Raw genomic sequence first — 15208 nt, forward strand, 5'->3', positions numbered from 1 at the left:
CCAACAGCAAGCTTTGACGGGTTATAGAGTACAAACCTCAAGTCTGACCTTCAAGTTTTTCTTCAAAAGCATAAGTTTTCTTCTTGCAAATGTCATATGACTGTACAATCAAACATATTTACACAATTGGTAGCAAGAGCCTGCTACAGGTCCTATCACGGGTTTTTGGAGACTTCCTTTAGCATCAGACCAGCTGACAGCCTTAGCTGGGCCTGGGAAAAAATCTAAAGTATTGAATACTGGGGGCCCACCAATTCATACTTTGTGTAGTGTTTATAAATACACACAGGGGACCCATCAAGGAAAGTGGGGAAATTTGGAATGGCTAATATTATACTGCACCTTTAAACTAATACCTCCTAGTTCCTAAAAAGGTTAGCTGTACTGCTCTGTTAACTTAGCATTAGCTTGCAGATAAACTAGAAAAACCAATTGTCAACAGAAGGGTTTCAATGATCTTTAAAGAAATGGCTAATGGCAGTCTGCTCCCCTTACAGAATTGATAGCTACTGCAGAGCCAACAATTTTAAATATGGTTTTCCCTGCATTGCTTTCATTGCTGCCTTAATTTATAACCACATTACTGGCCTAAAAATTATTAAAAACTTTCAGGGGTCTGGCTTAGAAGAAATCACTGAGGAGCCTTTATAACATCTCTCTGCACATTTCTCACCCCTTGAAAAACAGTAAGAACCAGAAATCTGAAATACAGCCTTTTATGTTCCCTCCCATCCGGTCATGTAGGTGGGCTGACATCAATCTGTCTGAGTGATCATCCATTTATCTTTCTGTCTTGGCAGGGGAGTAGATGAGGATCTGAAAACTAGCACTGGTCAGTCAGTTGTCTCTCAAATCTATACAAGGGTGTAAATTTGTAATGAAAGTTGGCAGGGACGCTCTAAGGGTGGCAGCTGATCGACCTACGGTTGCTCGACACAAACGCTTTCAATAGGGTTTTGTATTTTCCAAATAAAACATGTATTTATTGAATGCTTTTCTATTGTTGAGAGCAAAAAAGAACCAAAATACACAGATATTTATATCAATATGTAGTTAGAAATTAATATATAACAAAAATAGGATGAGTAACAGCCAATTCCATTGCCAACAGCAATATATCATGTCTCCCTAGTATGGAAACTATTTCAGATCCATCCATCCATCTGGATTGAAGGATGTTTTCCCTTTCAGCTACATCAATAATTATCTTCCTTCAAAATCAACAAAATCAACTTAGAAATTTGTCTCACATATTATTGAGAGCTAAAGTTTATGTATTGAAATTATTGGAGTGGACATGTCCACATCAGTCCTTCAGAGAGTTACACCTGTGATTCTATAAGTGGCTGGTCCTGCCTATTATCCTTTCTACCTTTTCTCTCGTTTTACTGATTTTGCCATAAATTGTTCCAGGGAGGACTTTAATTTATCTATTTCACAGGATTTAGCTCCTGCCCTCAAGCATGGCTAATCGGCAATATCAAATATCATATTTGTTTTTTCTTTTCCAATGTTGTTTTTAAAGATTCTAATAAGTTTAAGAATACTTTATTAAAAAACTAAAACTTTAATATATATGCCATAAAGAGATAATGCCATAAAATAACTGGATTAAAAGTTTGGAGCCTCAAGGCATCATTTTAGGGATCAAATATATCCATGTGCCCACTGCATAATAAGTAGCAGGGCAACCTTAAAATAATCAGGGCAACTGTCACTTCCCACTCAGTTTTATCCAATCTGCTTGTTAAGATTTACAGCTTTCGAACGGTTAGAAGGCTTATATTAATTGACTGGAGGGGCTCAGTGTTCCTGCAGACTGACAGCCAAATAAACCAGCATCATAACTTCCTGTTAAACTCCTCACTGTCCATGCCTGAGTAAATCTCAAAGAAGAGATCCAAACTCCTTGAATGGCATGTTATTTATTAAAGTCCCCCTGACTGATGGAGGTTAGAGTGGGCGCTTGCATTGGCCCGCAGCTGCAGAGTAAAATGACACTGGCTGCCTGAGGACCGCTGTATTTAGTGGAGGCTCAGTAATAACTACGTACTGTGAAACGACTGAGTGAGGGTAATGATACGACCACGCGACAACCTCGTCTTGGGCGCTTTAATTAGTTTTAGGGTGGAAACAAAACGATACAGTTGTCAGATCTGTAAACTGTATTTATCCATTGGTTCTGACTCACCAACAGTTAACCCAAGTTTAACTAAACCTATAAAGCTGCCTTTTCTCTGAGCTTCTTCTAATGCGCCTATTAAATACACTACAGATAATAATAAATATTTGGAATTAGATATTAAAACAACCTCCAAGCTTGGATTATCAGTTAATACATGCAATTATTTTAAGACTACTTAATTTTTTTATTTGCACCCTCACAGATTTTGAAGAAACTTTGATGCAGACAAAGATAAGTAACCAAAAATTATAATTTCAGTTAATTGAAGAAAGAAACTATCTAAACCACCCTGTGTGAATGCATAAGGTATAAGAGCTCCTATTGCACATGACTGGATACATGAAGCAGGTGAAAATAATTCAAAAGTCAAGTTTTCTTCTGAATGCAATAATAATTTATAATATCATTCTGAAACAAGCTGAAAATCTAGTTCTATTGCTTCGAGACTCCACTGAACCACAAGTGGAGAAAACATGAAACAGTTAAGCTTAAATACTAGTGAGGAGTGAAGAGTGACAGAAACCAGGAGGGCCTAATTTGGGGGATGCTGAACGACCGAGGGAGGGAAACTAATTGCCACAGAGAGAGTTGAACTAAGTGCAAATAATCTACAAACCCAAAGGGAAACATCTAACATAACAAAAGAGTCTAAACCATAAACTGCAGAAAGTAAACACAAAGGAATGTTCAAGAGTTGCCAACTGAATATGGCCAAGTTATTTTAGCAATGAGAAAAAAGCAGGAAAAGGATTAATAAAATATGACATAAAACTACAACACACACACCTCTGGATCATGTCTGTCTTTTAACTCATCACTGGTTTCACGACTGTTTGTTTCTGTGTAATGATCTTTTTAATTCCTGGCTCTTTTTATTAGATACAATAAAATTTTATCTGAGGCTTTTTTCCTCCAACGATTCCTAACTTTAAATCCTCTTGTCAAAATTTAACTGTTTCAGGCTCTTTTTTTTTTTTTTTACTCATTTAAATATTTGATAAGGAAAGTAATGAGCTCGGATTTTCCTGGTTTTATCAAGAGCATTTAGGTCTTCCTTTTATTCTGACACAGCTGAACTGATCTGATGTGAGGTTGTTTTTTTTTCTATTTTTATTGATGTGGGAAAAATAGAATGGGAGGAGAATAATTGTGTTAAGTGGTTCTCTGTGGAAACAAAAGAAACAATTGCATCATTTTCATAGAAGGCTTTCTAGTTCCCTGTAGTTGATTATTATTGTTTCTGCAAGTGTCTTTTATTTATTGGCTGCAGAACAGTTGCAAAGGCCAGTATTTATTTTCATTATCTTTTACAACGAACCCATTTAAATCAAATATGAATTTCCAGCATGTTTCCATGTTTACATCTTCCTGTCAGGGTTTCCATCCTGGCTGATGAAAATGCTCAGGTCTGCAGGAGTGCGTTAAAAGCCGCTCCATCGTCCTCACACAGCTGACTGCTCTCAGTCGTCAATGCAGCCGGCTACATACTCGATGTGACATCTCCTTCCATCCTCTAATGAATTTTTTATGTCTCTACCTCCCCTGCTGACACACAGACAGGCCTTGGTATTGGTCCTGTTCTGTAAGCTGTGCCGTTCTAAATGGCAGCGCTTCCTTTGGAGCCTGGACCTTCTCCTACCCACTGCCTCTATAAACTGTTCTGATGTGCCTTGTTGAATTTTATCCGGGGAGGGGATCATCCACAACTGTTAGGATTTTCATTTCCTTTGTAATTTACCAGAGGAGACAACTTAAAAAACAAAACATAAGAGTCCATCTTTTGTAACTGTAAACACATTAATATGATAATAAGGGGATTCTTTCTATTATAAATGGAAACAAATGTCATGATTCTGTGTTGTTACAGTAGTTAGCACCACTGGTGTCTTCTCCTGCTCCTCTTTGGCTGCAGAAATTTGGGTTATTGTTTCCACTTGCCTGCACCCTAATCACACCTAATTCAATCCACATGTCCTTTCTTTATATACTACTTTCTGTCTGGAAACAGTGCCAGATTATAAAAAGTCTTTGAATAAAGAAATGTCCAGCGTTATTCCCCTACTTATCTGTCCCATCATGTCCCATTCTTTTTGGTTTTTCTGTTCTGCCTTGCTCACTTCAAATGTTCTCCTGGCCCATGATCTCTGGACATCAGCCTTGTTTCTGCCAATCCTCTAGATCTGTCAACCCTGTGTTCGACCTAATATCTCTGCTCCAGCAACCAATTCAACTGTGATTCTGCCATACTGTTCCCTGTTTCTCCTTTAATGACTCTGATCACTAAGACCAGCCAGACTTCGGGATTCGTAATCCGGAAGTTTACGAATCCCTCTGTGTTCTGATTGTGGATCCTTTGGATTAAAACCCTCACATGAAACCAATAATTCATTTTCACAGCCTGTCAAGTTTACAGTGACTCCATCCACTTGTCTCCAGTCTGCTTCACTGGTGAACAAAAATTCAACAGCCTCGCCCAACTTCGGAAACCTAAGAAAGGTATTGAATTTATTTCTGAACTTAACCTCATCCTCAAGTTCCTACCTTGCCGGCCTCTAACCTTTCTCCATCCCTTCAGAGGTTCCACTGCTGGTGGCCTCCTGTAGTTCAATTAAAGGTATAGTGGAGGATGTGTTTTTTCCAGGTGGATAATCAAAATAAGTGGTCCTCCTAATTGTCAATTTTCTGGTTATATGTTTACGAAAGGTCCGTCCTACGTGCTCGTCTCTATTTTCAAATACCAGTGGTGAGTCTGAAAAATTGTAAATCTTCCTTTGGAAAGTAAGCATGTATGAGCGATGCAAACAGAAACCTTTAAACAGAGCGTTCCCTCTCTACAGAGTTGTGCATGTGAATAATTTTCAAAGTGGAGAAGGCGGGTCTTTTCAAAAACTTGTGAAGATCGTTCACAATATCATTTAAACAATTGCAAAAAATAAAAAACTTGAAAGTCCATGTGTCTTGCTGAACTTTTGAGTCCTCAGAGTAATCCATCACAAACATGTCTAAACGTGTCAATTTTTATTTCAATGCTTAATTATAACAAATAAAAATAGTTAAATTGTCATAATCCTGGCGCTGATGGTTGTTATTTTTTTCCCATTTTCCCCTGCTCATCTGCCTAATTGGCCCCGCGGCTGATTACCGCCGTTCTGATTCACCCGGTCCCCCCAGCTATTTATGCTGTTTGCTTTCCTACCATCAGCGCCACATTATTCAAGTTGTTTCGTTGTGAGTAACTCTAACGTTTAAGTAAATGTTTTGTCTTGTTGATTCTGATCTGTTTTTTGCCTATGGATTTTCGGCTTTTGCTTTCTAAAGTCTTCTAATCAACAAGTCTATTACCTTATGCTAGGTAGAGTGTCCTGTTAACAACATATATATATATATATTTTTTTTTTTTCCATAATATTAATTGTTATGCTACACCTTTTTAAGAGGAAGTAGAACACCTGTAGTCATGGCTTTTATTGAACAGTCTGATACCTCAAGGTTGAGCACTTATTACATGGTACTAAGAATCCATGGCTACTAAACCAGGTATACTTAACAGTTTTCTCATTTAATTCCATTCAGCTGAAACTGTTGTCTAATTCTTGTATTTTAATCTTAAACCAAAATTTCTTACTCATGAAAAAAACTAAAGAAACAACTGGAGAATTAGCTTTGCTGTGCCAAGGCCTTTAGATGGGACATTAGACTATTAAAATGCCAGAGGAAACCTTAAAAGCAATACAAAGAAGGGTTTGATTGCTGTAATGTGGAAAAGGATTTTCCATTGGTTACTGAGAATAGCAATGGTATTTTAGGTAAACATTGTCTTTATCAGTATTATATTTCTACTATATTCACTGTAATCAGGAGCAGATCTGGGGGGGGGGAAGCCCCACAGATGTGGAACCTTGCCCCCCCTTCAGCTGGCCGCTACTTTTGTGTGTTTGAAATACTTGTAATGACAAATTCTTTGCTTGCACAAAAGCCCCACTCAGACAATAAATTAAACATTAATATACAGAAACATACATTATATACTGCAATATTTATATTTTCTATCATAAATAATATAAAATATAAAAATAATAAATAGGCTGCAATGAGAACAAGGTATTTAAATAGAACAACTGTATGTGGTTTGACTTGTTTAAAGCCAAAAAGATGAGTTTGTTTCTAGAAGAAAAAAAAGATACAGTATATTTTTACAAGTTTTGCTGATGTGTTGATTCAGTTACATGTAAGACATTTAAAACATATTTTGATATAAAATTTTGACCAGTGAGGTGGTGTTTACAGTCCAGCTGAGGGTGTCTGTTATGTGCACCCACAGGAATTTGGTGCTGATGACCAACTCTACAGCTGATCTGTTGATGAACAGTGGAGCGTGGTTAGGCCGGTTCTTCCTGAAGTCAATGATGCTCTTCCTCTTCTCCACGTTCAGGATCAGGTTGTTATCTTTGCACCAGCCCACCTGCCATGCCACCTACTCTTTCTAGTCCAGGTTTTTGTCGTCTCTAATGAGGCCCACCACTGTAGTGTCATCTGCAATCTTCACGATTGGATTGGTAGTGAACCAGTGGACACAGTAGTGTGACATCAGGGTCAGCAGCAGTGGGCTCAGGATGCACGCCCTGAGGGGAGCCTGCACTTACCGTGATGACATCACAGGTTTTCTGACTAAGAGTGAGCACACATATGAAACAAGTAGGTTACCCCTTTTTGTTTGTCTAGAACTCGCTTCATACTGAGGAGACAATTCTACCATTTGATTCAATTTGGTTAAATTCAAAGACTGTGTATTATTTAATTTTGGCCACACAGCTACAAATAAAACACTGATAAAACTAGATCTGCTAGGATTGACCACAGTTTTGGAAACTCTGCTGTGGTCACTGATTTACTAAAGTTGACAGCTGATCATGTAAGAAAGCATATTTATGTGACCTTCCAGATGTTCATGGTTGTATAAAACAAGAGACATTGAAACTTCATAGAAGAAGCTTTGGAGAAGACATGTTCAGGTCACTCTATGTATCTCAGTGGTCAAAAACTCGCTGTGTGCAGTCCCAGCCATGAAGATTCTGAGTACAGCTTCTCCAAGAAGAGACTGATCTCTGTCTAATTATATAAGGCTGTTTTCTTCCTCTACCAAAGACTGCCACAAGACCACAGCCTAAAGAAACAATCATTTGATGAGAGGTTAATGGTTGTGTGTGCTAACATCCCATTGGTTCCTCTGGAACTCTGTGAGCTGAGGCTCTGTCCTATGTTACAGGAAAGAGAGAATTAGTTCAGGATGTTTCAGTGTGTTTGTTTGATATGCTTTGAAATTGTACGAAGCCATGAAGTCTTAGCTCACTTGTTATATATACTCCTCTTTCATTGTGTGGTTTTTTGGCTTTGTAGTTATCCAGTTACATTCAAAATAGGGTCTGTATATGTCTGCCATTTCTAGAACTGTACAGTCTGATCGTTAAATAGAAATGCTGTAATATTTGAGTCCTGATTGGAAGAGTTCTGACTGATTAGAGGCCTATTTGGACTGATTTCCTGTGCCACCCCGCCATCGGAGTCATCCTGGAAGAGTTTGGAGCATACTGTACGTCTTCTAGAACACTCTTTGACTCGCTGAGCATCATGGGAGTTGCTGAGCCCTGCCAGAGGCTTCGCTTTGCTTTTCATTTGATCAAGCTGCCGTTGGAGCTGCGGCTGTTGCCAGATTGCCCTTTCTAGTTTAACAGGGCAGTGGCATAGGCCGGGGTGTCCTGTGCAGAGATGGTATGCTGAAAAGTTTTTATTGGTGTTCTACTGTAAATACTGTAGCTTCACTGTTGCCTTTACAGTCTATCCAGTTCTGCTCCGCTGCTCCTATCTCTTCTTCAGTGATGGGATATCAGTCCTGGTTCTGCAGAATCTACTATGATTTCTTTATACTTTGTTTACACTTGAAATTAAATTATTATTCCTGCACCATGCCTTACAGCAGTCCAACAGCTGTACAACTTTCTGTAGATTACAGAACTGTGACTTGTAGGGAAGTTCAATGATGTACAGTGAATAAGAAAAGTAAAAGTAACGTTCCCTGTAGTACCCCTTATTACTGATTGTCTGGTCGGGCACTCAACTCTTCAGCCTCACAAGTTGTGTTCATTTCATTGGTCATTGTCTATTCAGGAAATGGTTGAGGCCCCCTGCTCAAGTCGGGGAATTTTGGTAAACCTTTATTTAACCAGGAAAGTCGCCATTGAGATCAACAATCTCTTTTTCAAATAAGAAATGGCAAAAAAGAAACATGGATGCAGATTTGCTTCCTCAGTTGACTGAAGCATGGAGATACCAGAAAGCACTGGTCCTGTATCATGCAGTTATTGATAGTTATTCATAGAAATAAATCAGAAAGAGATTGGGTGAAACAAGACACATGTGGAAACCACATCTCTGGAGGAGAGAGGTAAGTTTCTCATATTTTTTTTTATTAGGAACACTATGCATTAACGGCCTTCCATCTCTCTTCTCACTTTGTAAATATTCCAACTCCATATGAGCTACTGCTCCATGGTTAGGTACCTACTATTGCTGGTGTTATTGGCTAATGAGTCTCTTCTATGCCTCCATCCATTGGCTGGTTGCAGCAGGGAGGGAGGAGCAGCTAACTACCTCCTCCCCTCCTCCTGTGGCTGAGATGGTAAATGTAGGGACTCTTTCTCTGGCTTTTATCTGAGTGACTTCAGCTTTTAGCCTCTCAGCGAGTGTGTGAGAGTGCGTGTGTGTGTTGGAAAGAGAAACGAGTTAAAGAGAGCAAGGGAGGGAGGGAGGGAAAGCCAAGCAGCGTTTCTTTTTCTCCCCCCTGCTCCTTGTCACTCCATCCTTCCTCCCCTAACCTGGACCACCCTCCAGTCCTGCTGCCGGCCCAAACCAGGACCCCTTACCACCCATACCACCCCGGGACCCTTTGACTCTCCTCACTTCTCCGTCCCACCAACCACCACCCCTGAGCAGGTAAGTCTGTTCCTTCAACCTACAGTTTTTGCTTGTTCTCTTCTTCTTAACCCACTAAGGATTCATCTAAAACAAAGAGCTCCTTTTTATTGTCTTATTGCCCTAACATTCTAGGTACTCTTTGCCTTTTTATGTGTGCTTTACCTGCAGCTCTTTAGAGCCACTCTGACTAAAGTGACACAGATGCAGGAGATGCTATCACTGAGGTCATTGTGTCTTCCCTCCTTGCTTTTATGTTGTGATAAGAACTTTCTCCTTGTTGTCTCCACAATCTTTCCTCAGAATCTCTCCTCATGTCTGTAACTGTCTCATCCCCCTGCAGCAAATTTTCAGAGATCCGTTTGATTTCTAACTTCCCTCCATAAGCAAAGATTGACCAGGAAACATGCTGGAAAGGAAGGTTGTGTTTGTCTCGGTTATTAATTGTTTCTGGGAGGCTTTGGCCAATTCTGAACGGTGGGATAAAACAGAGGACTGACGGTCGGCCCCAGAATGCATGACGTTGCACAAAGTGTAATGACTTTACAAGGCAGTGAGATGCTTGATTGAATCAGGCAATCCTTCTGGCAGCAGATCGCCAATATTAACATGGCTCATAAAGCATTCCTGGCAGCAGCAGGAAAGAGAAAAACTGCTTAGTTCTTTAGCCGCACATCCTGCACTCCACCAGGAAGGGGAAGTGCTCTCTGTGTGTGTAAGACAGTGTGTGTGATTAAACTGAAGTGCTTTAGACATCAATACTGCCAGCCAAGAGATTTTAAAGCCACTTTATCAAATCTGGAAATTGGACCTTACAGCAAAGACCCTAAAAAAATGCAGTGTTTTTCTCCTTGCAAATTTCAACAAGGATTCAGATGTAAAAAAAAAAAAATATAAATAGGCTAAGGTCTTTCTTTGGGTTGTAAATCATCAAATATGTTACTTTATAACCTGATAATCCTTATTTTATTTTGTAGAGTTTTTTTATTTGAAAATAATCTATGCATTAGAAGCTGATTTTTAATTTAAAAAATTGTTATCATCCTTTCATATACGTATTTGCTTGTCATACGTATAGTTCAATAACTATAATTCCAATACAATACTATCAATACATATTAGTAAATCAATAATGTAAGGAAGATATTTGATGAATGTAAATAATATTTACAATTCTAAACCAAAGTAATCCATAATGTAAGATTAATTAAAAAATTTTTTTTCATGTTTATACAAATTCTAATCTTAAATGTTTTTGATTATTTTTTCTATTTTCTACATCTTTCCAAACATGCAGAAATTCTTCAGACTGAAACTGTGAAACCCTATTTTGATCATTTTTCTGTATAACTGTTAACACAAAGATGGATGTAATCAAAGATGGGCATAGCCCTTATTATGGAACATAGCCGAACCCTTAGGAAAAGCCTGTAGTGAACAGGGATCCCTGCTTCCTCCAGAACCCATGCTCTGCAGGAAAGCAGCTGGCTCTTTGTGCCCTGGCCCTTTTAAATCGTTCCGGTTTTCCTGCTGGTCTGGCCCAGACCTCCAAATGCTCCAGGAGTTTTCTGAGAAGGATTTGGCTCAGAGTTTGTCATAGTGCTCATACAGAACAAACAGAAAATTTAAGAAACCATGATTATTCTGAACTAAAGATATGTAACCTTATGTAGGTTTTCATGTTGTTTTAGGATGCCTCCGCGACTCATTGCAGATGGTGACAGATAGAAGCAATCCAGCAAAAAAAAAACGTCCCAGTTTTTACCTGAATGCATGAGGCTGTTGTGGAGCAAAAGAGTCAAAGACTGCAGCACCCTAGGTGTTCAAAGAAGAATGACCATAGATCCTTCCTAAGCAGCTGTTAGACTGCCGTTAGACTGCTCCTTGTAAACTCAATTATTTCAGTATGAAAGTGTAGCTGTACTGCTCCACTTGTGAAAGTAAAATATGTTGGGCTCTTTTTGGCATCAACACAATTATTGTTATTGCCACATTACCAGACAGGACACTGTTAAAAAAAACAAAACAAAAAAAAACCCCTCAGTTATTTCAAATAAATAAACTATTTTCTTTTTTTTTGCTGTTTTCAGCTATAAAAACCAATTTTTTATATTTAAAAGAAGATAAAACCCAACTAATTTCATATTCATTATACTCTGAAATTGGGATATCTATACAGTATTTTTTTTATGTTATAAACATGTTCCTAACATGCTGACACCAAAGTATTTCCACACGCAGTAAAACATGACTTCTTAGCTATAGTTGGTTGTGTGCAAACTACAGAGTATAATTGACAAAATAAAGAAAGGGATTAGAGTTTAGCTTTATTAACTGCCTTTACTCAAAGGATTATAAAGTACTATGTGTTGCAGCTGTCTCGTTTAAACTTGCTGTTTGGGAGGAGTAAATCGGGCATCTCCAACCTGGGAAAATCATTTAACCCTTAAAAATTAAATATTGGGATATGTTAAGGTAGGGAAACTAATAATTTGTCAAGTATTATACTTATAGTAATAATTAGTTTTCAATTTTTTTTTTTTTTTCAGAAATAAGTAATTGTAAAACACATTTTCAAATCAGGCTAAATACAAAGTGTTTTTTGAAACAAAAAGAATGGTGTGTTCCCTCTTTAGCAACTTTTTCCATGTTTTTTGTTCTTAGAGACGTATTCTGAGTAACATGCCTAAACACAGCAGAAATGGTACAAATTAATTTTTATGCCCTATGAAAAACGATTCAGGGATTACCAATCAATCCACTTATTCCCATTTTGGATTTTAATACACATGTTTAGAGTTTGTAATCTTTTTATATGATTAATTCAATTCAATTCAGTTTATTATATAGCGCCAAATTCACAACACATGTCATCTCAAGGCACTTTACAGTTCAACCAGATCATACAGTCAAATTGATACAAAGTTTTCTATCTAAGGAAAACCAGTTGATTGCATTGACTCAAATACAATCCCTCACATTAAGCATGCTTGTAGCGACAGTGGAGAGGAAAAACTCCCTTTTAACAGAAAGAAACCTCCAGCAGAACCAGGCTCAGTGTGAGCGGCCATCTGCCGAGGCTGACTGGGGTTCAAGGAGACAGAAGCAGAGACTAGTTTCCCCATTTTCAGGAATATTTACACTGTGGGACAATGAAGAATATTTCTATTCTATTCCTTATTCATCCATCCTCTTACGCTTAGTCCATCAGCGTGATGATGGGGCCGGCCTCTGTGGGTGACAGGCTGGATACAGCCAGGACAGGTGCAGAAACACACACAACAAAAATACACCCACCACACACACCCAGCCAACTAACCTAAGATTCATGTTTTTGGACTGTGGGAGCAAGCCAGAGTACCCAGAGAGAACCCACGCATGCAAGAGGAGAAAAGGCAGACTCCACGCAGAAAGCGGGCGGGCCAGGAATCAGACCTAGAACCCTCTTGCTGCAAGGCAACAGTGCCAAACAGCCCTCTATTCTATTCTATTCTATTCTATTCTATTCTATTCTATTCTATTCTATTCTATTCTATTCTATTCTATTCTATTCTATATTTTGTAATTGATAATATTCCAACTATGAAAGACTTTTATTTTTTCTTATAGCTTTATTTTGAAAGGCTTTATTAATCCTATTTTGCAACTTGCTTCTTCCAATAGAGTCTATGGAAAATACTCTGTAGTAAGAAAACCTTAAAAAAACACTTCTATAATAAAGACTGGTCATTGTGTCAAATTAAAGCCTATTGACATTTTTCCAATAGGAATTAGTTCAACTAGTGCAGTGAGAGCTTATAAATCATCTAAACTAATCAAATATAGAGGATTTGTCACTAATGTGTCTCTGAGTGATTTATGTTCAAAGGCTGATATAATCCTTTCTTTGTGGCTGTTTTTGATCCTTCGGTGATGTTAAACCTACTTTAATTTAATTAAAGCCTTTATTTTCTGGAAAGAAATAGGATCAACAGGTGAACCTGAGGAGACATCAGAGTGACATAGGACATGAGTCTCCTTTTACTAGATTGACTTGTTTGTTTCTGCTTAGTTCCTGGATGGTTTCTCAGCCCTCATGCAGCTCAGAGTGGGATTTATTTTCAGTTAACATTGTCTCTGACGTAGTCTCTGTGTTTCTGTAGTGGAATAGAGGTCAATTTGTCTCTTATTTTATTGTTTTATTTTGAAAACCACAAACCCTTAACAATCTTAAAAAAGCTCATAAACAAGGAAGCGATTTTTCTCGTATTGCAATCACATGGGTTTCATTTTACAATAAACCATTAAAATCAAGTTTAGTTTTTGTATGGGAAAAATATGACACATTAAAACAGATAAATACATAAATTAATCTAAACTGTAATTGATATATCAGTCATTACATAAAATCCTGTTTTTTTATAACTGCAATCATTATTGATAATCTCTGCATGAGAGTAATAAGCATTTGTTAATCCTCTATTGCAAAGCATCATTAATTTGACAACAACTGCATTTAAACGTCAGTAGGAGGCGCTCTCTCATGAGACTGAAATAAATGTTTATTTACAGTACCCAAGCAAAATCTTATTTTAATACAAATGTGTTTTCTGGGCCTTCATTTAAAACCCATTTTTTTTTAAATCTTAAAAATTATATAATATTTCCAAAATCTACAGGATGTTTCTTACTGGGTTTATAGGAACTGAACTCCTCTTGATTTAACTCCAAATCTGTCAGACTGGAAGGCTTCCTGGTCATCATCCTAATCTCTAGATTCCTCTGCATACTCTATGAAATTCAAGTAAGACTTGAACTCTTCTGCTCTAACACATACTTTTTAACTAATAATTTCTTTGCATGTTTCACACTTTTGTCCGTTCACACGTTGCAACCAGAAATAAGTCATGCAAGTTTTTTTAGAACTAGGATTCAAAATGTTTAGTAAATAACTATTTACAGTCGAATGTTGTTTAACAATGAATCTGTTCTTTCTTAGTCAAAATTCTGTATTGTTGTTGAGAGGTTCAGCCCGAAAGCCTGGCAGAACACTAAACATGGATGCCTCTGGTTCCACACCATCCACTGTCGCCTCTGTTTGGCTCTATGTAAACAGCTAAAGGCAGGGATCATGAAGCTGGTTTGGAGAATAATGTGTGACTGAAGAGTGCTTGGAAAAATGGTCCATTCACAGCATCAACAGCACAGAAGCTTATTGTCAAATGAGTAATTACAATTAAAGTAATATGTTTGATCATAAAAGTTGCTGAGATCACTTTTAAAGCTTGTTAGGTAAATGGAAGCAGACTGGATGCTGATAGGGTAGCAGCTACTGTAGGTGCTGGTGGCTATAATCAATGTGACTGTTGGGCTTTAATGAAGTAGTTTTGTTAGTTTGCTTCTCTGGACCAGCTGTTGGAAAGTAGAATGCCAAGATGGAAAGACATCAGCAATGGCATTTTGAGTAGAAACTGCTGGTGCTCAATATTGTAAAATTAACTGCAGGGTAAGAAGATGTCAATGGGTGAAAAACATTTTCCGACTTATCTTCAGGAGGTTTTTATGAGCAGAGTGGCTGTTCAACGTAGGTGCAAAGTGATTTGCTTTTGTGATACAGCAGACGGTGCCTGCAAACCTTTTTTTTTGGTTGTGTGCCTTCATCAATATGTAGATCATATTCTATTGAGCAAACTGCACAAATGTCTCGTGGAGCATACTGTATGCAAGTGTAAACATTTAAAAGGTGCATGGCTATTTTCCAAAGTGGAAACTCGACTGTGTCGAGAGTTTGGCATCTTTTTTAGTACTTCTGACAGTCAGGTGTAAACAAAAATATCTGTGATCATTGTTGACCCAAAAGAGGTATTGGTACAAACATGGCTGCGGGAAGTGGGTAGAAAGCGAGATAAAAAAAAAAAAAATCTATTAAAAAGTACTTTACAAAATGTATAAATTCCTTATGAAAATTTTGGGAAATGATTTTGACTTTTTGTGCTTGGGATTCGCGTTGCATTGTGGGACGTGGCGGCCCTGTTGATGGCTACACGAATGTTAACATAGCTCTGATACAACGTT

The 15208-nt window shown here is 37.9% G+C and overlaps 1 protein-coding gene across 5 annotated transcripts in view; it reads left to right on the forward strand.

Annotated features, from left to right (window-relative positions):
• Nucleotides 1-9008: 9008 nt before the first annotated feature.
• LOC107092722 (poly(rC)-binding protein 3) overlaps nucleotides 9009-15208 on the forward strand; it is a 114275-nt gene continuing 108075 nt past the window's right edge. For all 5 annotated transcript variants that reach the window (XM_015387349.1, XM_015387350.1, XM_015387346.1 and 2 more), the window contains exon 1: nucleotides 9009-9175. The gene's annotated coding sequence lies outside the window, so the exon portion shown is untranslated. The remainder of the gene's footprint in view (nucleotides 9176-15208) is intronic.

This window comes from Cyprinodon variegatus, unplaced genomic scaffold (assembly GCF_000732505.1).
Source record: "Cyprinodon variegatus isolate N-32 unplaced genomic scaffold, C_variegatus-1.0 Scaffold391, whole genome shotgun sequence".
Lineage (NCBI taxonomy): Eukaryota > Metazoa > Chordata > Actinopteri > Cyprinodontiformes > Cyprinodontidae > Cyprinodon > Cyprinodon variegatus.